Source organism: Bos taurus, chromosome 7 (assembly GCF_002263795.3).
Source record: "Bos taurus isolate L1 Dominette 01449 registration number 42190680 breed Hereford chromosome 7, ARS-UCD2.0, whole genome shotgun sequence".
NCBI classification, from domain to species: Eukaryota; Metazoa; Chordata; class Mammalia; order Artiodactyla; family Bovidae; genus Bos; species Bos taurus.
The window spans coordinates 50,857,237-50,880,314 of record NC_037334.1 but is presented as its reverse complement, the minus strand read 5'-3'; the positions used below and the strand labels follow the sequence as shown (position 1 = coordinate 50,880,314).

The following is a 23,078-nucleotide window of genomic DNA, read 5'->3' as shown; positions in this document are numbered from 1 at the left end:
CCACACAGCCAGGCCTGTGTTCAAGCTAAGTCTCTCTCTGCTTTTGTCTCCATACCAAGTCTCTCTTGGTGGGGATCTAATCTCATGTTCTGTTTGTCTCTGGCCCCCTCTTTGAATCTCTCCAATCTTTCATTTTCTGTCCTTCCTCAGGGACTCCCCTCGCCTAGCCCCCCCCTCCCCCAACTAGGTCCTGGGACATGCTAAGCTCAGGCCCAGAGGACGTGATATGTCATGGAACAGGTGCTGCAGGCAGTAAACGCTGGTTTGTCAGCCTCAGAAAGTGAAGTTGGGGGTACACGAGGACTGACACACAGGGTAACTCTGTCCTGAAACCCCAGGGTGGGCAGATGCCAACCTCTAGTCCCCATGGCCTAGTCCCCAACCAAGGCTGTCCCAGATCTGCCCCATACCTGGCCCATCTCCTTCAGACCCTGGGAAAAGCTGACACCCTTGTCCCAGCAGACCACTGACCACAGGGCTCACGGGCTCTACTCATGAAAGGGAAAGACATAAGAGGAGACCTTCTCCCAGGCCCCAGCCTCTACTGCAAGACACACAGCAACCCTCTCCCAGGCCAGAAAGGGCCTGGCAGTGCCCAGGCAGCAGGGGAGGAGCTGGGGCTGCGTTGAAGCGGAGCGGGAATGAGCGGGAGGGAAAGCTGGCGGGCAGGCGGGCGGCGGCGGGCGCATCCATCATCAGCCCTGCCAGGAACGCATCCAGCCCCCAAAAAGAAATACTGCGCCTGAGGAGGGACAACAAAGGGCTCCGTTTCATCAGCAATGCGGAGCCAGCGCCCCGCCGCCCCGCCAGCCGCGGTCAGCCCACAAAGGACCCCTTTGTCCATGCAGGAGCCGGGCCGGCCGGGAGCGGGGACCAGGGGCTGACGGGCGGGGACAGAGCCCAGGGGGCGGGGGTTGGGGGGAACCAGTCATGGAGCGCTGGGGGGCAGAGGGGGACGCGAGGCCAGAAGAATAGAGACAGGTGGTGGGGACAGAGAATCCAAGACACAGAACTCAAGGGGTGGGTCAGAGAAAGGGGCTGATAGAGGACAGAGTAAAGGGTCAAGGTTAGAGCATCGTGGGGAGCAGAGACCAGGGCAACTGGGTTCAGAGACACAGGCTACCTGGCCCAGCCCAGGGATGAGAGGATCTGAGAGACATGGAGACAGAACCCTGAAGGGAATCCCATATTTGAGGGCCTGGGGACCAAGAGAAGGCAGTCGGACATGCCCCTGGGAGAGGGAAGTGGAGGCAGATGTCAGGGAGACCAGATGAGCCCTGGCCCGCTCTGGTCTAAGGCCTGGGAGGAAAAGACAGGAAGGAGGGCTGGGGGTCAGGGCTTCCCACTCTCAGGGCTGAGCTGTGGGGCCCCACCTCCTACGGGCTGGAGCTCACTGGCTGTCCTGGGACGTGAGAGACAGTCAAAGCTGGGGCCACTCCTCCCTCTACTCCCAGACCCGGGCCAGCCCCAGAAAATATGGGACACGGCCCTTCCCTAACCAGCTCTGGCCAAGTGACACTCAGGCTCCCTTATCTAAGGGACCCTATCTGCTAGCATTTAGTGAGCACCTACTGCATCCCCGGCCCTGTACTCCCATGTTCTACATGTTCTCTCTCCCTTCTGATTCCTCCCCAGAACTCAATGAACTGGAACTATGAACCAATTCCAGAGATGAAGAAATTGAGGTTCAGAGAGGTTCAAGCTGTTGGGCCAAAGTCAAAGAGTGGTTCCCCGTAGGGGAAGAACTTGAACCCAGAGCCCAAGTGTTAGTCACCCTGCTTTGTGACTGCTTTTGCTTTACCAGGGAAAGGTGACCCAGCCACCCTGAGGCTGCCCTCACCCCCTCCCTGTGGGTTGTTACCATGCTTGTCACCTTTACGTGGTCGGGGGCACGAGCTGTCACAGGCCCCAGGGGAGTGTCCCCACCCGGGAGCTTGGAGATATCCAAGCAGGAACAGGGAATGCTGGACCGGTGACATCATAATGCCAGCTGGCAATGAGGTCACCAGAGGTGGTGGCAGAGCGCTCACTCCACCCTCTGTGCCAGGGGAGCCCAAACTGACCTCAGCAGGGCTCTGTCCCGGGTCCTCCAGGCTACACAGCAATGGGCAGGGATGGGGCAGGAGGGCATGTGGGGTGGGCTGGAGCTGTCTTGTCTGCATGTAGACCTGCACACAGGTGGCCACGGTGAGATGTTCTGGACCTTGCACACAGTAGCAGTAGCAGCCCCATGCCCTGTGGTCCTGGGAAGATACAGACCAGACTGGCACTGCTCTGGAGGGTTACAAAGGAGCTGGGCTGATGGGCACATGAACCAATGTGAAACGGGAGGGAGGGAAAAGGATTGAGCAGGACACCGGGACCTTTCTGGAGGAAGGGGCTGCTTAGCCTGTGAGTTAAGGATAAGGAGAGGTTACCAACGTGGACACAAGCTTGAAAGGGTTCCCAAGAAATGGGGAAGCGGGGGCGAGGTGTGTCTATGAGGTTGGCAGGGTTTCAACTGGGCGGGGCCTTGAAGTCAAGAACAGGATTTTTTTTTAAACAGATTTACTGAGGTATAGTTGACATACTACAAAATTCACCCATTCCAAAGTATGTAATTTAATCATTATTAGTGAATTTATGGAGTTGTGCAACTATCCTCCTACTCCTCTGCTGCTTGGAACAGCCGTCCCGCCTGCCGAAGGAGGGCTTCCTGGAAGAGGCAGCATTATCAGGGCCTTCAGGATCCCAGGCATGGCCCGGCAGAGCCCACCAGCGTTGCAGACTTGCAGACCCTGGCTCATTGCACCCTTCCCCACACTTGGTGTGTACTCCTGACATGCATGCTACACCCCCTCACATCCCTCCAACCCACCTTGATGGGCTGGTATCCTTGGTCTCCAATGGAGAGGGGGCGTTGGACAGACTGACTGATGGTGGGCAGGCCAGACCACAGGCTATGGTGGTTGAACTAAGCTGAGCAACTGGTATGTGTGGGGGTTTCCATCTCTGATTTCCATGATTCAGCCTGGGGAGTTTCCAGAGGGGAAAAAAAAGCCCTACTCAGGCCTAAGGAGATACACACGGTGACACCAGTCTTGGAGACCAGGAGAAATGCAGGCCTTCCTGGAGAAACCAGGGCACACAGCCAGCTGTGGATGGACACACATACAAGGACACACTGACCACTGTTGGCACCCAGCGGATGGTCTGGAGCGGGCCACACCCTCAATGCCACTAGGGTCTCCCTAAGACTAGCACCCCAAGACCAACTGCCAAGGACAGAATGGGGGTGGAGGCTACAGTCCTATTTCCTTGACTCCACACTCCCTGGCCTTTTATGCCCCTTTTCTCAGGCAGGCTCAACCCCCTTCCCTAAGGACTGAAACATGCTGCTGAGAACACCCAGGAGTATATGGGGTTCTGCCTGACCTTACAGAGCGCCCAAAAGGAGCTGGAGGAGATCAACCCATTTCATGGACAAAAACACTGAGGCCCCAGGCAGGAGGTATGCTCTGACATGGGGCTCTAAGGAATGAGGTAAGGATCCTGGGACACCTCTGATAAAGACAAGGCCTTCCTCAACAGGCACCTCCTTTGGGCCAGGTTCCTTCTTTAGAAAGGTCATAGGAGCTGGAGGACTCTCCTTACTGTGTGACCGTGGCATATGGCCTCTGAGCCAGTTTCCCCATCTGTAACATGGCACCACGAGGATAACAGCTACACGTATGGGGACCTTTCTATGTGCTAGACGGTGGACATTCCTTGTCTCATAGAATCCTCCTATCCACTTTCTGAAGGAAGTACTATGATTGCCCCATTTAGAACAGACAGTTTGATAAGCAATTGTGAGAAAATGATTGCCTCCCTGTTTGGGAGCTCCTGGATCATAGACTAAGGTTTCCCAAAGTGGAGATGTCTGAGCTGACACTAGCCTGGGATCAGAGCCCACACTTTCTTAGGACCTCCCTCCCGGTGGGCCTCACCACGGGACAAGCCAGGGAAAGCCAACTCAGAGATATTTGGTCCCCAATGGGAGAGGGCATGTATTCACAGGACTGGCCAGGGCATGGAGTCGGCAGGTCCAGGTTCGTGGCTCCATCCTGTCCCTTCTTACTGACTTTGACACCTTTCCCCACCTTAGCCTCAGCTTCCATCTGTAAAATAGAGATCACTGGTTCTTGCTCCTCACCCCAAGCTGCAGAAACCATGAGCCCAGAAGGGCCTGTGGGGAAGGAGGTGGAGAGATACAGAAAAAAGACTCCAGATAGCAACCCACCCTCCAAATTCCAGGAGGAAGGGAGATTTTTCAGATTGGGAAATTGAGGCTTGGAGAAAAGGGTTCTGAGCAGGCCATAGGGTTGGGACCGAGCTCCAGAGGATGTGAGGCTGATTGGGGTTAGGAGCATCCAGCCCTCTTCCTTTCCTATCTCCCCAGAGGACATGATAATAGCAGACCTCAATAATGAGCACTTACTCTCTGCTACATATTGTGCTAAGCATTTCACATGTATTTTCTCACTGAAATCTCTAACTCTTTAACTACTATTAACCCCTTTTACATATGAAACTCACCTGCCTAAGGTCACTAGGTCAATCAGCGCAAGAGTCAGGATTTGAAACCAGGGCCTGGCTCTCCAGCACTGCCCAAAAGCTCTGAGGCACATTTTGGCTAGAGGGTGAGGTCCAGGGGCACCATCTGCCTAGGGGAACTCTCTTGGTTTCTCATCGGTCCTGGGGGGGAGGTGGGTAGTTCTCAGGCTCTGAGCAAAACACTTTGGGACGCTGTCACAGAGAAGTCTGCAGCTGTACCCTAAGGCCCAGGAAGACAGGGGAAGGGGCTGCGGGTGGGCCGGACGGGCCAGGCTGGGCCAGAGCTCCGGGCATTCCGGCGGCCTCCGCAGGAAGCAGAATGGGACGGAAACCGGCTCCTGCCTCCTCCCCCAGAATCCTGTGGGCAGCCTAGCCGGCCTGCACAGAGGCCCTCTTTGTGCCTGCCCCAACCCGCCACCCGCGGCTGGCCCAGGGTTTTGAGTTTCCTGGGGGGTGGGGGCCCCACCACTGCTAAACCTCCAGCTACCTCCCCCTCTTAGAGGCTGTCACAGCAGCCCGCAGCTGGAGGAGGAAGTGAGTGATGACCAGGGCTACCCCAGAGACCCCGGGGCCTGACGTGTATCCACATCTCATTCCCCCAACACACCCTAATCAGGGGCTGGAGGTGGGCAAAGGACCCAGAGACAGAGCCTGAGAGGCCACCCCCCTGAGCCTGCCCTCCCTGCCAGCTGTCACCAAGCCCATCCTGACCCATCCAGGACTCTCCCATCCCATTCCATCTCAGTGCACTTGTGCCCAGGCTGGTGGACATCCATGGAGGCTGGCCAGGTGGGTAGGGTGACCCATCTGTCAATCACCATTTCCTATTTTCCAGGAACTCCCTGGACACACAACGTGCATCCAAGCGAAGGCCTCAAGCTCATTTCAGCATTTCGGGGGTCCAAAGCTCCTTGGGTGTTGCAACTGCTCAAGAACACCGGACCCCAAGGAGCATGCTCGAGTTGGAGTGTATATGGTGAGGAGCAGCACGAGGGCCAAGTATATCTGCGTGTGTCCACCTGGGAGGTGTGTCAGAAACCTGTGCACATTGCATGCATGAGAATGTGTCTGGGGCTATGCCCAGGTGTGTGTGTACAGTCTCAGTTATTACTCTGTGGTTTTGAGTACTGACATACAAATGGGGCTTAGATACCAGTGGAGGTGGAGGTCTCTGTGTGACCTCCTGTGTGTAGGAGTGGAGTGTGGCTATCTGCATCTGTGGATGTATGTGTATGACTGAGTGTGCATGTGTCCAAATAGAGTGGTTTACATGGTGGCTGGATATCTGTGGGTTCTCCTGGCCTGTCATGTGTATGTGTGTGTGTGTGTGTGTGTGTGTGTGTGTGTGTGTGTGTGTGTGTGCATGCACTCACTGTGAGTTCTATCAGGACCTCTGAGGGCTTCTGAGATACGGGTCTGGGGCTCAACTGGCATGGGGATGGCACAGACAGGAACTCATGCCAGGTGCTGGGGCCCCTGTGGAAACAGGAAGCTGCCCACCGGAACACCTGGGCTGTGGTGGAGATTGGGCTCCACCCAGGTTCAGTCTGTACCCCTGAGAAATCAACCCAAGGCTCCCCTAGCCAAAAAGCTGTCCCAGCCTCGAGGGAGGCACCTGCCTCGTCTGCCGTTCAAGATCCAACAGCTCTGGCCAGCATCTAAACCCGTGAGCCTGGCCTGAGCGAGGAGAAAACTGGAAAACAAAAGCCCCCAGACCGCAGGCCCTCCCTGCAGAGGCGTGAGGGAGGCAGGCAAGAGGCGGGAGGCTCAGGAGGAGGGAGGGAGGTGTCGCCGCAGCCCCCGAACACAAAAATAATGAGGCGAGAGGGGCTGTGGGGCCGAGCTGGCTGGTTCCGGAGTCGCTATCTGACCTTGACAGATGCCACAGCTGGGCGCCTGGAGAGGAGCCGCCGCCACAGTGCTGCAGAACAGCACCCCCACAACCCGCCACCTCCCCCAGACCGGGTCGATGGAGGTTCAGGCAGGCCCCAGCCGCAGGCAGCCACCCCACCAGGTGGGAGCTGGAGGACCTCAGAGTGTAACCCAGTCAGGCAGGGGATAGAGGGAGGAGATGGAGGCAAAGAGAGTGAGTGGGGGCAGGACCACTGCAGGGAATGGGAGGCAGCAGTGGGGTCTCCGGAGGGCACCCTGGCCCTCAGGCGTGGCTGTGTGTGTAGGAGAAACACGTAGAGCGTACTATTGTGCTTGTGTAGCTATGAGGCTGAGAGTGTGTGGTTAAGAGAAGCAAGTTGTGAGTGTGGGTATGACAAAGATCGTATGTGTGTGTGTGTGTCCTTGGGGTCACCGATCACTCCCCTGCCCTCTTCCAGAGCCACACCTGTCCTGGCAGGAGCAACCCACGCTGGGGTCAGGTGTGGCGGGGTGCAAAGAGAGCCAAAGGCACCCTGATCCCCGGCTACCACCAAGTTCCGTCACTAGAAGACGGAGGAGAGGTGGCCCTGTGGTCATCCTGGCCTCCCCTTTCTCACCCGCAGGAGTGCTCCAGGCACAGAGATGGGCGTGGGGCTGGACGCCACCACTCTGGGGACACCAGTGAGGGGCTGGGGTACAAGCTGCAGGAGGGGATGTTGGGCTGGAGGCAGATTAGCAATTCTGAGCACTGGCTACATAATTAAAAAATCATTACGGCAGGCGGGCGGGCAGAGCCATGTGAGCTCACGCTCAGAGCGGGTGGGGACATGGCCATGGCACTCCCCCTCCCACCGCTTCCCGGAGGAAAAATCCCACCTGCTAATATAATTATGGAAAAACACAAGCACAGAAATTCTGTTTCAGCAAACAACATGCCTGAGTGCCCAGGGCCTACCTGGCCCTCAGCACAGTGGGCTGGCTGGTCACTGTGCCCAAGGCTCCCAGCAGTAAGCTGGGTCCAGACCCCCACCTCTTCCGCCTCAGCGGCCCCCAAGAGCAGGGGTGGAGGTGTGTGGGGGACATGTAAAGCCCAGCTCCCCAAATTCCAAATCCAACAGAAAACTGGCCCGTCCTGATAGTTGACAAATGGGGAAACTGAGGCTAAGGAATCCGTGTAAGGTTATGGTGTTTGTGGCAAAGCTACAGCACCAATGGGCCACCCCAGGAACTCAATCCCCTCCCGTCCCCTGTAGTCCTCCAGCTTCCCTATCTCATCGTCATCCCCCGGCCCCATCCGCTCTTGGCTGGGGGGCGGTGGGAGAGGACACACGAGCAGCTCTCTGCCCGAGTTGAAACTGGACTGTTCAAGTCAGCTACTCCAGCACCGCCCAGCCCCTAACGACGCCGGGATCCTAGGGTGAGGGGGCACGGGGAACCCCAGGCTCCCCGTTCGGGGACAGGGCGTCCTGGGCTCGGCTGGGTTAAGGTAGGCCAGCAGGGCTGGCTCCCGCCCCGAGAACGGCGGCCAGCTCTGGGGCACAGGCCCCAGAACGGCAGGAACAGCCGCCATCACCTCGGGCCTGGAGCGGGAGGCGGCGGCGCGGGGAGGGCAGCCGGGCCTAATTAGTCTGCCTGGGACCCGGGCGGGCGCCGGGGTGGCAGACGCGGCCGCCGGAGCCGCGCAGGCATGTCTGCGCCCGGCCGGGAGGCGGCGGGGAGCCGGGAGGCCGCGCGCCCTGGGACGCGGTAGGACGGGCGGGCGGCCTGGGAAGGCCCGGGCTGAGGAGATGCCGGCCCCGAACAGGCCTGCCTTCCCTCATTCCTCGGTGCCACCAGGCGCAGCAATTAGAAGCTTTCAAAGTTTGTCCTTAATTGGTTTCATTTTTGCCTCATAAATGATTCATGGCCCTGGAGGTCTGGGAAGGGGAGGGAGTGGCAAGGGGAATTTGGGAGCCAGGCCCCCTACCTGAGGCTGGAGAGGGGCCTGCAACCTTTGCCCAGTTGAAGAAGGGCTTGGGGAAGCCTCAGGCAGGTGGGATCCTCCAGCAAAAATAAAAAACCCCGGCCCTCTCCTCAGGGCACTAACTAATTAGCAACCGTGACTTCTCTGCAGACCAGTTCTGCAGCCAGGCCCAGAGCCACCGCAGCTGCTGCGGCCCTGGGAGGGTGAATAATAATATAATGATAACAAAATAAAAGTGTCAATAGTAATAATAAAGATGGTGAACACTTAAAGTTCTCACTTAACTTTCGGACACGCAGTTAAGAACATCTCTTTTAACCACCAACCCTAAATCCCCAAACATTATCAGGAAGAGGTACCAGAATCCCCATTTTGCAGTTAAAGAAACTGAGGCTTGGAGAGCTTAAGGTCACTCCTCTGCCCCTCCGATGCTCAAACTCCTCACTCCCCAAGGTCTCAGTAGCTTGGGGCTTAGGGCTGGACTTCTGGAACACTGCCAGTGAGTTAGGAGCTGCAAGTCCTAAGGAAGCCTGCAGAAGACCCCAGAAAGGTCGAGTGATGCCATATCCACCTGGGCCAGGTTAGCTCCGTCCCTCACAAAGCTGTGTGACCTTGACTGAACAATGTCTTCACACACCCTTAACTGGCCCATCTGTCAAATAGGAAACAGCGGCCCTATGACCCCCACCAGCGCTCACTTGTGCTGGGCATGGGATCAGAGAGATGTCACGGACCCCATGCTCAGGGAGCTCCCAGTCTAAAAGAATGTGGATGTACACAGAGAGAGGGGCTTAGTAGAGTCTGTGCAGAGAACTCCAAGCACTCAGCCAGTCACCTGCTGAGGGCTTCTTGGGGGTGAGGTGGACAGAGGAAGTGTCTCCCTTTTAAGCACGTTCCCCAGTGGCTCAGATAGTAAAGAATCCGCCAGCAATGTAGGAGACCAGGGTTCGATCCCTGGGTCAGGAAGATCCTCTGGAGAAGAAAATGGCAATCCACCCATTGCCTCCACCCAATTGCCTGGAGAATTCCATGGACAGAGAAGCCCTAGTGGGCTAAAGTCCATGGGGTCGCTAAGAGTCGGCCACAACTGAGCTACTAACACAACCCACACAGAATGCTCAAGGAATGGGTGTGGCCCACTTAAACCCTAGGCTAGAGGTCAGACCTTGAGGAAACCCAGAACTACAGACTACATCAAAGGGATATTTGATGAAAAATGCCCAGCTTAGTCTGTCCAGGACAGTCACTTTTATTCTGAACAACTATGAGAGGTGAGGTCTACACAATTATCTGCAAGGCCCACTTGGTCCCTAGGGACCTCCTGGAGGTAAGGAAATGCACTCAACAAATTCAGGAGCAGATGCTATATGGGGCTTTCTGGTGGCTCAGTGGGTCAAGAATCCATCTTTGATGCATTAGACGCAGAAGACATGGGTCCAATCCATGGGTCGGTAAGATCCCTTGCAGGAGGGCCTGGCAACCCACAACCCCAGGAGAATCTCATGGACAGAGGAGCCTGCGAAGCTACAGTCCGTAGGGTTGCAAAGAGTCAGACACAAATGAAGTGACAGAGTAAATGCTGTATGGACTAACTCCCCCTAGAGGCCCCAGGGCTCTGGGCCGCTAGCTGGCGGCTCTTGGGTACCTCATAGATACCACCTCCTCGTGTGTCCTCCAGCTCCTGTCCCAACCACTTGCACCAGATTTCCCTCCACAAACTCTGCCTTCTCAGGCCCTGGCACTTGCTCAGTTCCATTGTCTCCCTGCTCTCCCACCCAGCCGGCCTCCACCAGGCAGCGAAACCGAGGCCTCAAGTGGTTATACCTCCCACTGTCTCCTTCCTCCCTGTGCCTCCTCACAGCCCTCTGAGTGGCGTACGTGATCGTCCCTGTGTCCCAGTGAGGAAAATGAGGCTCTGAGCAGAAGCTAAAGGGACTCATCCAAGACCACACAGCTTAAGGAAACCCAGGCCCAAATCTCTTGAAAGACCACGTTGCTCACCTTGCTGGCCTCCTAGAGGTCACATCCCTGACCTGAACCAGGACTAGCTACTTCTTGCCCGAGCCCCGACCCATCTTCTGTCTAGACAAAAACTATACTGAATCCGCACTCCTCCAGACACAAGATCTTGGTCAGACCGTTGTGGTCAAGGGCCCTGCAGGGGGCCCAGGAGGTAGCAGGGGTCCCTACATACTCCGAGAGCCCTAGGGTATGGGGCCTCCTGCCTCAGCCCAGTTGGGTCATCCCAAAGGTTGGGTGGGAAAAGTCCCAAGATACAGAGTACCACAAATGTCTGGGGAGGGGTGTGGAGGAAGCACAATGATGTCAGGGTGGAGGGGGTTGGCCATGTTCTTTGGCCCTCTCTCGGGTACAGTCAACTTTAAGGCTCCTATCACACACTAGGGAGGGGGCTGCCTCTGGAAAAAAGGAAGAAGCCTAACCTTTATACATCCGCTACTCCATTCTGCTGGAGAATATAGCTGAATGGCTTGGGCAAGTCATACCCTCTGAGTCTTCAGTTGTTTCATCTGTACAGTGGATCCAAACTCTATGGAAAAGCTTTGGGAACAGGTTTAGAGGTTTTCCTTGAGAAAAGGGATTCAGAAAAACTGGATGAAACACTCGGTGGTCTATGTTGGCTGGGGGCACTTGTATAGTAGAAGCTTGACAACTGCTTGATAAACATACAAACAAGTGGCTGAGTTCTCAGACTTCAGAGTGCCTCTAAGCAGGTCCAGGCGACACCGACTTCCCAGGTGTCCCCCCTGAGCCAGGACATTGGTCTGCCCAGCCAGGTCTCTGGGGTCCCTCTCCCCGGCCTGACCATCTCAGGCGGGTCAGCACTGACGTCAGCAGGACCAGCTGGGCGTGGAGCCCGCCACCTCTGGAACAGCCAATTAATTAACTTTTTCAAATTAATTTCCCAAGCAAAATTCCATAATTACATCTGTCTCCATCAGCCTGAGCTGGGCAGGCAAGACGACCCCGCAATGAGATGGAATATGACCATACCAGGGGGTGACCATACTGGCCCCAGGAAGAGGTCAGAGACACTGGAGGTTGGGTTTAACCCCAGCAGGACAATGGTCTGGTATCCTTATGGATGCTGAATGGAAGGGGAGGGGGCCAAGAAACCAGAGCCCTGCACCCCTGCAAGCCAGGCGGTGGAGGGCTCAGAGACACCTATGCCTACCCAGCTCATCCTGCTGCCCCCACCCCCGACTCTGTGCCCCCAAACCACAGTGGGTCTTGGCAGGGCCCAGTAGCAGCACAGGCATTGCGAGGCTGAGGAGGCCACGACTGCGGCGTTCTAATTTCCCAAAGGGGCTGAGATTAATTAGCTCACACACAGGCGCAGAGAGGGAGAGTGGGAGCAGGGGCGGGTAGCGTCAGGCGAGGAGCTGGCTGGCACTCCCCCCACCCGCCCGGCAGGCAGTCAGGCGGCCTTGACAGCCTGGGTGCTCTGAAGGTCAGTGGCCAAGCCGGCTGAGCCAGCAGACTGGCACTGTCGCGTTCCCAGAAGCCCGGAGACCAAGACTGGGAGGGGCAGCAACCAGGACAGCTGGTGGAGGTGGGGGCGGGGGCCACACTGATGAAGTCCGTGCCAGGTGCTCTGTCCACACCCTCTTCTTTTATTCTCCCAGCAGGCCAAAGAGGTAGGCACCATGGCCTTCCCATTTCACAGATGAAAACACTGAGGCTCAGAACTGAGTTAAAACTCACGCAAGTTGTGGACGGTTAATTCCGTGCTGACACGAGGTCTGCAGGAGCCCTGGGCCTGGGGGACCCGGAGACCAGCTGCAGAGTTTGTGAGTGTGGCTGTCTGACTGTGGCTTACCTCTGTCTCAGAGCATGTGCTCGGCAGACTCTCAGTCATTTTAGAGATGCAGAAACTGAGACCAGAAAGGGGAAGTAACTTGCCACATGGCACAGGGCCCCAAACCCAGACTTTCTGCCCCTCCATTTCAGGCCAGCACCAACTTCCAGCAAAACAAACCCAACTCGGTGACCTGTAGTGAGACCTGCCCCAGGGCCACGCTGTGCCTGGTGCTCTCTTTAGCTAACCAGTACACTGATGAGGGTGGGGTGGTCACTGTCACCCTTGTGTACAGAAGAGGAGGCTAGCTCCAGCTCAAGGGCACTTTCTTAACTTCTCGCTGCAGGGCTCCCCAGAGAGGAGAAAGGCGTCCCCAGGAGGTGGGAGGGTAGGGATGGGAGAGGTGTATGATGCTGATCAGGCCCCTAAGCAGTTCTCACAAGCCTAGCAATTGACCTTCCCAGAACTTGTCTGCAAGAAGATCCTTGCAACCCTAGGGAGACTCAATCCGCTCCCTGGGCCACGCCTTGACTCCTACCCGACACCCAGTGAATCATGTCTCCGCAGAAGCCAAGGGCAACAGGGCTTACCCTCCCCAGGCTTACGGGATCAGCAGTCCCAAGGTTCTTGGGTCCAAGATAACAGACGGCCCTAGAAGAGTCATGGGGTGGTGCCTAGGTGGGGAGGGGGCTGGCCCAACTAGGAATATTCTTCGTTGTGTTAATTATGGGAGATGGGTAGAAGCCCCCCTGAGGCACAGGTCTACATGGGGTTTGGAGCCAGGGTTCCCCTCCCAGTCTGCAGCCTCAAGCTAGGAGACCTCAGACAAATGGCTTGACCTTGCTGAGCCCACTCTCTGATCTGTGAAATGCCCACCATGATAGCCCCACCCCGACCAGGGTCCTAGACAGGATGAATGTGAGGTTCTCAGTGCAGGGCCAACATGCATAGGTGCTCAATAAATGAGCGCTGTGTGGTTATTTTTACGGTCATCCTCAGGCAACACCAGAATGAGTGAAAGCACTGCTTGAGCCAAGAATGTTGGGTAACCCAGGCTGTGGCCCCAGTTCCGCCACTGTTTGAGTCTGAGCCAATCTCTTATGTCTCAAGTTTCCCCAGGCTCAAGTAGAGCATCCCCTGTCCTGCCCTCTTACCTGCAGGAACCCAGGGAGGTACACATACGAAAGGGGTCTGAGGGCTACAGCGAGGGCAGTACTCTGCCATGCTTTTCTGGCCACAGGAAGAGCCCACTTCTACTTCTTACCAACCTTTCCTATTTCCTTGTCCCCTTCCCACCCTAGCCTGGCCTGCTCCATGTCCACGCTTCTTCAAGCTCCCACAGTCCCAACAGCCCTTCCATAGGTGTATTCCAAGCCCCTCACTACCCTGCAAAGGCCACATTAGCCACCTGGAAATCCCTGAGTCTAACTTGTGGCTTTGCTATCTGTTGGGGGTTAGGGGATAGAAAAAAAATCTGGGAACCATGGTTGGCTCTCTGTGTATCTAACCCCAGGAGTGTGCACCTAAGGATTCCAGGTTCCTCTGTCCTGGGTCCCATCCATTCCCAACCATTCCCCTCCCAGTGATCCCAAGCTCAGCTTCCTCAATCCCACACTCCATCATTCCCATCTAAGAACAGCCCTAGAGAAGGCTAAATCCACGACATTCTAATTAAGGAGTCTTTGGTGTGGGGTACCACTCCCAGAAAAATGCCAGCTTTGGTGGAGCCAAGAGGTGGAGAGGAGGGCTGGACTCACCTGGAGATCCAAATGAGGCATGGTGCGAACCACACCCCACCATCTACTTTAGGTCTTGCAGTTTTAAGACAGAGATAAGGGTCATACCCATTTTACAGGTGGCTAAAGTGAAGTCAGAGAGGTCGGCAAACCAGGTCATGATTACACAGCAGGCAGTGACCAAACCTGGTGTGGAGCCCAGGCCTGTGCAATTCTAGAGCTGATGGCTCGGGGACAGCCAGTTCTCCTGACTGGCCACTGCTGTTTGTTTTCTTCAGGTTGCCTGGTCCTCTCTTCTCCCCAGCCACTGTCCAGGCCGTTATGGGGGAGACCTATGTGGCCAGGAGGTGGGAGCCAACATGGGCCAGAGTTCACCTGCCCCTTGACTTCTGCTAGGCTGTCTCAATCCTGTGGGACCAGAACGAGCTGCCCTCTGAGCGTTAGGAGACTGTATCCAAAGTCCTTCATGAGCAATGAAGTCATCCTCATTGGACTCAATTCTCTCATCTGAAAAAGGATACCTTTTTTGTGTGTGAAATATAGGTTATGCCCCCAGTTCTGCTCACTCAGGGAAGGCAAGCGCCAGCCCCAATGGGCAGCAGAAGCACAGAGGCTCCCCGAGGGCATCCCCCTAACCCAGCAGCCCAGCCCTTCCTTGTATTCAGGCCACGGACTAAAAATCAGGGGCTAAGTCTGAATTCTGAGTCTTAGGGTGCTGGCTGCAAGGCAGGAGGCCAGGGTGACCAGGGAGGGTGGACTAACAGACTCCTGAGGGCACTCAGCCCACTAGATCAAGGGAGTCTCATTCCTCCCCAGTCTCTGGCACCCCGCAATCTCTCAAGGACCCTGCTCCCCGAGTGGGGGGAGCAGCTGGCCACTTGGCACTCCCAGGAAAATTGATTCTCCGTGGCTTTCCTTCTTCAGCCTTTCCTCTACTGAGCTACGCCCCCCCCCCCCCCGCCCCATCCCTTCCCCATCAACCCGCAACTGGCTCTGCCTGGGCTAGAGTTCCCCATACTGGAGGGCAAGTGAGTTTAACACTTCCATGCCTGTGACTGGGGCCTCCTTCCCCAGGGGTGGGGAAACATCTCCCCTCCTGTGCCCACCCTGCAGAATTCAGCTGACTCTACACGGCCGAGGGTGGGTCTCCTTTGTGTGAGCCTACACGGGCCTTTCAGTGAATGGAGCCCCAACCTTGTTGGGAGCGAGCCTGTGCACACCAGGCTCCATGGGGTCAGTGCCCTGTGCCCAGCTCTTCGCACCATCTGGGTGAGAGCTGTGGCCAGAGAACAACGGCCTGAGCCTGTGACAGGATGGAGCACATATACCAGCGCCTTACTGGAGTCGTGTATGGGGTCCATGTGTGACTGTTTGTCCATCCGTCTGTGTGTTTGTGTCAGCATGTGTCGTGTGTGTGTGCCAGAGGCTGGGGCTGTGAGTGTGACAGCGAGTGTCCACAACGACTGTGACTGGGCCCTGCCCGTGAGTGTCAGCAATGTGTGCTGAGTGACTGTTTGTCCCAAGCGTGTGCCCCTGGGTGTGCCGCGTGGGATGTGCGTGAGTACGCGCTGCCTGCCAGGCCGCAGGGCCTCGTGGGGCTGCTGGGGATGGGGTGACTCACATCTCCTGAGCTCATCCCGCCGCCAGCCCGCCCAGCTCACCCTGCTCTGCTGGGCTCATGGCCGCCAGCGCTGGGGGCTGGGGGGTGGGAGGGAGGCAGGCGCGGGCAGACGCGGCAGGGAGGCCGCTTGATAAATAACCTGCTGCTTCCCCAGGCCTCTGAGAAGGGGAGGCTGCATGGTGGGGAGCAGTGGGGAGCAGGAGGGAGGCAGTCCTGGCCCCCAAGCTCCGGCGACCCTGGCCCCCACAGCCCAGGCTACGACTCCGGTTCCTGTTTCATCGAAACCTGAGCTGGGAAAAGCCTATCGGGTCATCTTGCCTGTCCCGCCGGCCGCCAGGCCCAGGCAAGCTGCCCCTCAGGGGACAAGCCCGCAGCCTGGCCGCCCAGCCAGTGGGTGGGTGGGTGGGGGGAGGATATTTCTGTCCAGACTAAATGGAGCTCGAGGCCTCTGTCTGCACCCCCCCCCCCAACAGCTGCTCCCAGGGGCCCCCTGGCTCTGCAGGACTGAACTAAATATAGCCCCCCACCTCAGCAAACCCCCAATGTTCACCTCTTCCCATTGACCCCACCCACATGAGGGTAGGGGGAAGGCTGGAGAACCTGCTGTGTGAGCCTAGGCCAGTGCATCCCTCTCTCTGGGCTCTCAGCTATGAAACATTAAGTATTACTCAGCTCTAGGCCCTGACCTGCCTAATAGGCCTTATCGGAGAGAAGATGCAAGTGACTAAATTGGGGTCTTTGTCCAGGGAGGTAAGGGCTGAAGTCCCCTCCTTCAAAATGACTCCAGCCTGCTTCAGCAAAAGAATACCAGGGGAAGCTCTCGCCAGCATCCCCAAGTACCTTTAGGCTTATAAACATAGTCCCCTTCATCCTGCTTGTTCTTTGCCCAGGCTGGGCAATACCAGGCTCCTCCAATCGGCCCCAGCCGGACCCTGGCCAGGAAACAAGTTGTGCCAGGCTTGGGGAGGGGGGAGACGCGGGAGCATGACAGCTGCTATTTCCTGGAGGCCACAGTTGGGCACAACCCGGATTCCTGCCCGGCTCCACACTCCACCGGACAGCCTCTCCCAGGCTCTGGCCTTCAGCAGGGCACCCCTTCCCCAGTGTCAGCCCCGTCATCAGCCAGGGTCCCACCCAGTCCCTCTTGTCCCCTGCACTGGTACAGACAGGAAGGAGGTGCCGGATGCACCTTCTGGCCTGGGCTGGGAGAACGGTGGTCTCTGCAGGGTTCAACAGGCGGGGGAGGCAGCCCCAGCTTCCCCCCTCCTGCCTGCCTGCCCACCCGGCTGCTTCCCCCAGCCCCACACACACCGAATTCCCTACATGCCTGTCTGTCTCTGACAGCTCGCGCAAATACTTGGCTGCGCGGGCACCCGCTGTTCTGAGCCCGCTGCGCCTCCTCCCCTGCCTTCCCCGGGGGGCTCTGCAGACACAGCCAGGGACGGGAGGGGGGCCAGAGCAAGAAGCTTGGTGGGCAGTAGGGGGAGTGAAGGCAGGAGGAATCGGTCTCAGCGCCCATCCCCAGGCCTGGGGGAACTAAGGGATTTGGGAGGCCACCGTGAACCAACCCTAACTGGGCGGCAGCTGCTGACACCCCCGCTGCCCCCCGGAACCTCCCAGGAGGACCTTCCGGAGGCCTCCCACTCGTCTCAGCCGATGAAACAGCATCTGCCACCCCCGCGGCGGCAGCTCAGGACAGGGCGGAGGGCACCGCAAGGCCCCTGGGGAAGGCTTTGAAATCTGGACTATGGCCCAGCCCCTCCTGAGAGCCTCGGCCCCCCACCACAGGCCCAGCCCTGGAGCGTGGGGCGGCTGCGTTCCAGCCCTCCTGCAGTGTGAGGGGTACACTCGCCCAGCTGCCAGGCCTGGGACGTCTCCATTGGACTGGCTGGGGGCCTTGTTTGCCCCCAACTCTCCTCCTTCCTGCTTGCCTCACCTCCCTCCCCGGGGACCAGTGGAGGAAACACTTCCTGAGAACAGCTGGGATTTTCCGCTGGACACTGGCCTTGCCGGTCAGACCCTTATCTGCACCCCCCAACCTCATTCCTTCTCCTAGAGTCACCCCTTCAGCCAAATCATACTCCCACCCAACCGCCAAGGACACCCCTACTCTCCCTACCATCCTCCCACTTGCCTCAGCGTCCCCAGTACCCAGCACATGTCCAGGCACTGAGTAGACAATGAATGAATGGCCGGCCACATGGAATGACATGCTCCATTTTGCAGATGGGTATACTGAGATCAGGAGCGAGCCCAGCTCCCATCCAGGCTCTTCCTGAATGGCAAGAATAGCCCTGGCGGCAGGGCCCTTCTCTATTGTTTCCCACCTGGTACACTTTCTACCCCAGGAACCAATGCAGCCCTCCCAAGCTTCTCAGGCATCAGGGTGACTCCAAACAGAACTTCTCAGTGCTCTGGGGCCAAATGCCCAGCTGACTATTCAGGACCACTGACCCAACTCTCCCAAAGCGTTAGGGTGGGCTTTAAAAGAATTGCAACTGTACTGTCTTTGTGACTAGACTGTGGGGTGAAGCCTCCTCTCCCCATTGCACAGATGGGGCTGCAGAGGCCCCCAGGGGAGGGGGGAGCTGCAGGCGGCCGTGAATCAGAGGGGGAGCTGGGAAGCCGCCCGGCCCTGCCGGCTGTCGCTGGAAGCAACAGCCTGCATTTCCTCCTCACACTGGTGCCTGGGGAAGCGTGGGCAGCGGGCGGGCGGGCACTGCCGTGAGGACCCCTCCCGTGCCTGTAGGCTAGCTTCGTCCCCTCACTGCCTGCCTGGGCCCACACAGTCCACTCCCCGTGCTGGCGTGATTTATTTCCAGAGAGGGGCAGACCAGAGGCAGAACTGGGTTTCATGTCACTGGCGGGCACCACAGGGAAGCCCCTCCTCTCAGATTCTCAATGTTCCTAGCATCGAACAAGATTGAAACATGACCATTCACGCTTCCTTCCAGCAGTAAAGCCCACGGTTCTGTGATTCTAGACTCTCAATGAGACAAGAATCCTGACAAGAATCCCTCAGCTCCAAGCATTCTATGATTCTAGACTCCTGTGACTTAAGATTCCAGGCCATTGAGACTGGACACCGCCAGAAGAAAGAGGGGCCAAGTCCACTCCTACCTGCTGCTGGGGGCCCAGCTAAGCAATTTTCTATCGAGCTTTGGGGGAGGTGGGTCAGGCAGGAAAGGAGCTGGGCTCTCCCGTCGGGGTCACCAGGAACTGGACGTGAGGCTGTGGGGCAGGGCAGGGGGTTATGGGGATCAAGCTGGTCTAGTCCTGGAGGACAGGCCACCACCTTGTGGCAAACACAGCCACGGACGCTGCAGCCGTCAGGAGGCCCAGACCTCGCCAGGATGCAAGCAGGTAGGTGGGGCTTTGTCAGCTTGTGCCCCCACCCTGGAGCTCAGAGGGAAGAGGGGTGTCAGGTCAGGGCTGGTCTCCCTGCTTCTCAGGTTCCAAGCCAAGCTCCACGCTTCATCTTCCAGTCTTCACCACCCACTGCTTCCTCCTTCCCACCACAGTCCCTCACCTCTCAGGCTCCCAGGCCAGCCCCAGCCCAGGCCAGCTGGCAGCCAGCCAGCCGGGGCAAGGTTCCCAAGCCCATTTGATAGATGGAAAAACTGAGGTGGCGGGGGAGAAGACGACATGACCTGCCCCAAGGGCTCAGCCTTGGCAGCCTACTGGTCTCTGGATGCATCTCTCAGTCCTGCCCCTCAACCTTGCTTCCTAGAATCCTCTGCAGGGCCAGTAGGTCTCCCCTGAACAGTCTCCTCACCAACATAAGTACATCTCCCCCATCCTGGTGTCCCTTGACAACACTCAATTCCACAGCCAATCACCTGCTCATTCATTAATTCATTCTTTCATTCACCCAACTAGCCAATCAGCCCATCTTCCCACAAATGCCAGGTCCCTTGCCAGGGGTCTGGGGGACTCAAGAAGCAAAGAGAGCAAGGCCTGTACCCTGCAGGCATTGACGGAGTGCCTGCTGTGTGCTAGGCAGTATGGACTGCCATGCACAGCCCAACCCTGCCTGTCCTTGTGGTGTTCATAGCCCATCAAGGGCTCTGCCAGGACCCAATCCCACTTGCAGGAGTGGCAAGTCCCAAATGCTCCAGCCTCAGTTTCCTCATCTGTATATGGGGAAGCTAATGGCACCCACATCATTGGCCTACTGTGAGGAATGAACAAAGTGAAGGCTAGAAAGCTGTCCACATAGTACCTGCCCTCAGTCAGGGGCTGGGACGGTTTAGCCGTTGTCATCACCATTGTTAAGACCTACTATGATTATTATAGTAATAACTGGGAGACAGCGAGTGATTAGAGCAGCTAAAGCTCTTCAAACACTTAGCTGGTGCCAGACACTGAGGGGACAGGAAGGAATCACTGCCACATCCCGTTGCAAGGCTGGCAAGGAGCAAGCCCAGTAACCTCCCATTAGCATCTGATGATCAAGGGACTCGATGGTTAGAAGCATGGCCCTGCCTCCACGGAAGATCTACTCCAACATGTGTTCATGGGTGCCGCACATGTATATGCAAGCTTTTAACCATGCACATGAATACATGTCTACACAGGAAAGCTGGGAGGGCCGGCAGGTGAGGTGGGAAGCAAAACAGCAGTGAAGGGAACACAACTGCTGACGCTGGCTCAGGCCTCCCACCCTAGCCCACTCCACCCTGGCCAGTGATCACAGCAGAGCTGAGGGAACTGTGGCAAGAGCAAGGACCAGGCCAGTGAGGAGAGGCCCGAAAAGATGCTTTGCATAGTTCTGGCCACCAGATTACAGGCCTAGGCTAGGCCCCTAGGTGGGGGTATGGGGGCTGCCAGGTGCCTGCAGTCCCACATGGGTCAGGCCACTGCGCCTGCACTTTATGCCTGTCCCGGCATGGCACATGAGCATTCCTGCTGGCAGACCGGCCAAGTCCGAGGAGGTCAGGGGAAGTCACGGTGAAGGGAGGGAACAGTGGGCCCAAGGGCCATGTGGGGTCTGCCGGACAGGGGAGGGTGGGCACAGGGCTCCCCCTGGGCCACCGGGCAGGCCTGGCTCTGCCTTGCTGGGGCCAGCAGCTGGAGGGAAGTAAATATAGCGCGGGGCGTCCCGGCCACATTCCTGGGAGGCCAGTGCGGCCCGCCTGCCCGCTGCTCTAGGCAGAGTGCAGCAGCCAGGGCCCAGAACTGCCCCTGCCCTCTTCCCAAACAAACAGAAAAATAAATAAAACCAGCTCTCACGGCCAGCACAGCTTGGGGGATGGGGGCAGGAAGGGGTGGACAGGGTTGGGGGGGCAGCCAGGCGTACCAGTTGCCGCTGTTTCTGTCCTGCTGGGGAGGAGGAGGCCAACAAAAAGAGAAAAATGGAGGGAAAGGGCAGAGGGACAGCCAGAGATGTGAGAGAGGGGGAGAGGACACGCAGGAGAGACCAAGTTTTGACAGACAGAGGTGTGTGGGGGGGCAGGTTAAGAGTGATATGGATGGTATCAGGGCTGGGGAGGAGGCACAGGCAGCCCTGAGGTCAGTAATTCAGCAATTCAGTGACAGGGATACCCCGGGGGGGCAGCAGGCAGACAAAGGGGGGCCTGTGGGCTGGGGCAGGGGGCTGGCTCCAAAGGCCATGAAATATTAAAGACCTTAGGCCAATGAGTGACAGAGGTCATAGAAATAAGGAGACTAGCCAGGGAGATACAGGAACCCTGGAGCAGACCACCCCCCCAGCCCCGGACCCAGTCCCCCTCCACCACCTCCTGAGCCCAGCCAGCCTCCCCCAGCTCTCCTCCGCCGTGGCTGCTTTCTGTCTTTCCATCCAGACGGAGGATGGACTGAGGGTGGGAGGGGCCCGGGGGATTAGTGAGGGCAGGGGACCTTTGCCGTTCTCTCTTCCCTCCGGCTGATCTGTGCACAGCCGGCCCTCCAGAGCTGCCAGCCACCCTAGTCAGAAGGCCAGGAGGCCTGTCAGCACAGCCACTGCCACAGGCACCTCCTGGGGAAGGAGGGGGTAGACATCCAGCTTCCCCTTCACAGAAAAAAAAAAAAAACAGCCGCACCACCACTTTCCACAGAGACCAGCGGGAGAGAAGGCCATGCCTCACAGCTCAGCTGAGCCAGCCAGTCAACGGTCGAGCAAGCCAGCAGGTCATCCCCCAGCCCTCCCACCGCCGCCCCCTCCCCAGGCTCCACCATCAACTTCATGACCTTGGCCAGTCCCCCTGTCCCCGAGCCTGTGCCTTCACCAGCCCCACCCCACCACAGGTTTGGTGTGAGGAAAAGAAATAAGAGTACAAGTAACACCTTGAAAACCTGCAGGGGGGCTAGGGCCAAGGATGCAGGTAATCCTGTGAGGTCAGGCCCATCGTGGGTCCCATCTCACAGATGGGGAAGAGAAACCCAGACAGCCAGAGTGACGTACCCAAGGTCACACACCTGGCAACTAGCAGAATAAAGACAGAAACGCTAACCATGAGCCATGTGGGGGACAGGAAGTCCTCATCACCATAAAAGCCAACTTTGATTGAATGCTGACTATGGGCTAGCCACTGATGGTGGGCACTGCACAGCCATCCCTGTGTCCGTGTGAAAGTAGCCTTGTGAGGCAGGCATTCTTACACTCCCATTTCAGGGATAAGGAAACTGAGGATCACAGAACATACATGGACCAAAGGTCATACATATATCCAGCTTGGCAGTGACATGGCCAGGATTTGAAGCCAGGTCTGACTCCTGAGCCAGTGGTCAAATATACCTGTTTGGGTGAGGTCAAGGCTGGGAGTTATAAGGGGCCAGTAGCGGGGGAGCTCAGTGATCCTATTGGTACCTGGAACAGCCACCAGGAAAAGGTCAAAAACAAAGTCACAACTGCTAGACCACCAAGGGGTGGTCGGCAACTCCTCTGGGAATAAGGAGATGGGCAGAGCCTGTGGGGACACTGTTTAGGGGCTTGGCCAGAATGATCCTGGTCTACTCAGAGCCCAGGCACCAGATAGCACAAGCCCCTGCCCCTAGCATAGGGCTACTGAGGCCGGTCTATAAACAGTCAGCAAAGCCCCCAGGGCTGCAACCAGCACCCGAGGGCCGGTGTGCCAGGAACTAATCACACTCCACCTCCAGAGCCCCCAGTGCAGGCGGAAGAGGGGGCAAGATCCCCTCCCTCCCTCCCAGGCCCTGTGAGCCCAGAGGGAGGCCAGCATCAGAGGCAGGAAATGAAGAAGAATTTGCGATCTAATTGAGCTGGCGGGGGATTAGGCGGCAGAATGCAATTACAGGGGCTGGAGCAGGGCCAGGGGCACTGACACCCTGAGATGTGGCCTGGCCCAGGTGACTGGGCCGAGCCAGTCTCTGGCCAGAGACACCCTTTGGGGAGTGGGGTAGGGAGAGGGAGACAGGTAGGCAAAGACTGGGGCCAGAGCACTCTTCAGCACACACAGGATTGCAGGTTCCAGCTCCATGAAATACCCAAATCAAGTTTTCCTGAGAATTCTTCCCCAGGGAACAGCCCTATGC

The 23,078-nt window shown here is 57.5% G+C and overlaps 1 protein-coding gene and 2 long non-coding RNA genes across 11 annotated transcripts in view; 2 read left to right on the top strand and 1 right to left on the bottom strand.

The window, feature by feature from the left end:
- CXXC5 (CXXC finger protein 5) overlaps positions 1–23,078 on the bottom strand; it is a 34,280-nt gene that overhangs the window by 6,055 nt on the left and 5,147 nt on the right. For 2 of the 8 annotated variants that reach the window (XM_024994433.2, XM_024994434.2), the window contains exon 2: positions 10,852–10,969. The exons of 3 other annotated variants lie outside the window; for them this stretch is intronic. The gene's annotated coding sequence lies outside the window, so the exon portion shown is untranslated. Of the gene's footprint in view, positions 1–1,861; positions 2,002–2,063; positions 2,153–10,851; positions 10,970–23,078 lie in introns of those variants that run through there. 3 more of the 8 variants (XM_005209466.5, XM_059888308.1, NM_001038176.2) reach the window with 3 other exon arrangements.
- On the top strand, positions 2,100–9,006 carry LOC112447430 (uncharacterized). 2 transcript variants are annotated; one of them, XR_009495273.1, is made up of 4 exons: positions 2,100–2,187; positions 2,616–2,806; positions 3,343–3,522; positions 5,411–9,006. It is a non-coding gene; the product is annotated as an uncharacterized lncRNA (long non-coding RNA). The 2 variants fall into 2 exon arrangements; XR_003035627.2 differs by having other exon boundaries at positions 3,339–3,522.
- On the top strand, positions 18,589–22,035 carry LOC132345752 (uncharacterized). Its single transcript, XR_009495275.1, has 2 exons — positions 18,589–18,947; positions 21,641–22,035. It is a non-coding gene; the product is annotated as an uncharacterized lncRNA (long non-coding RNA).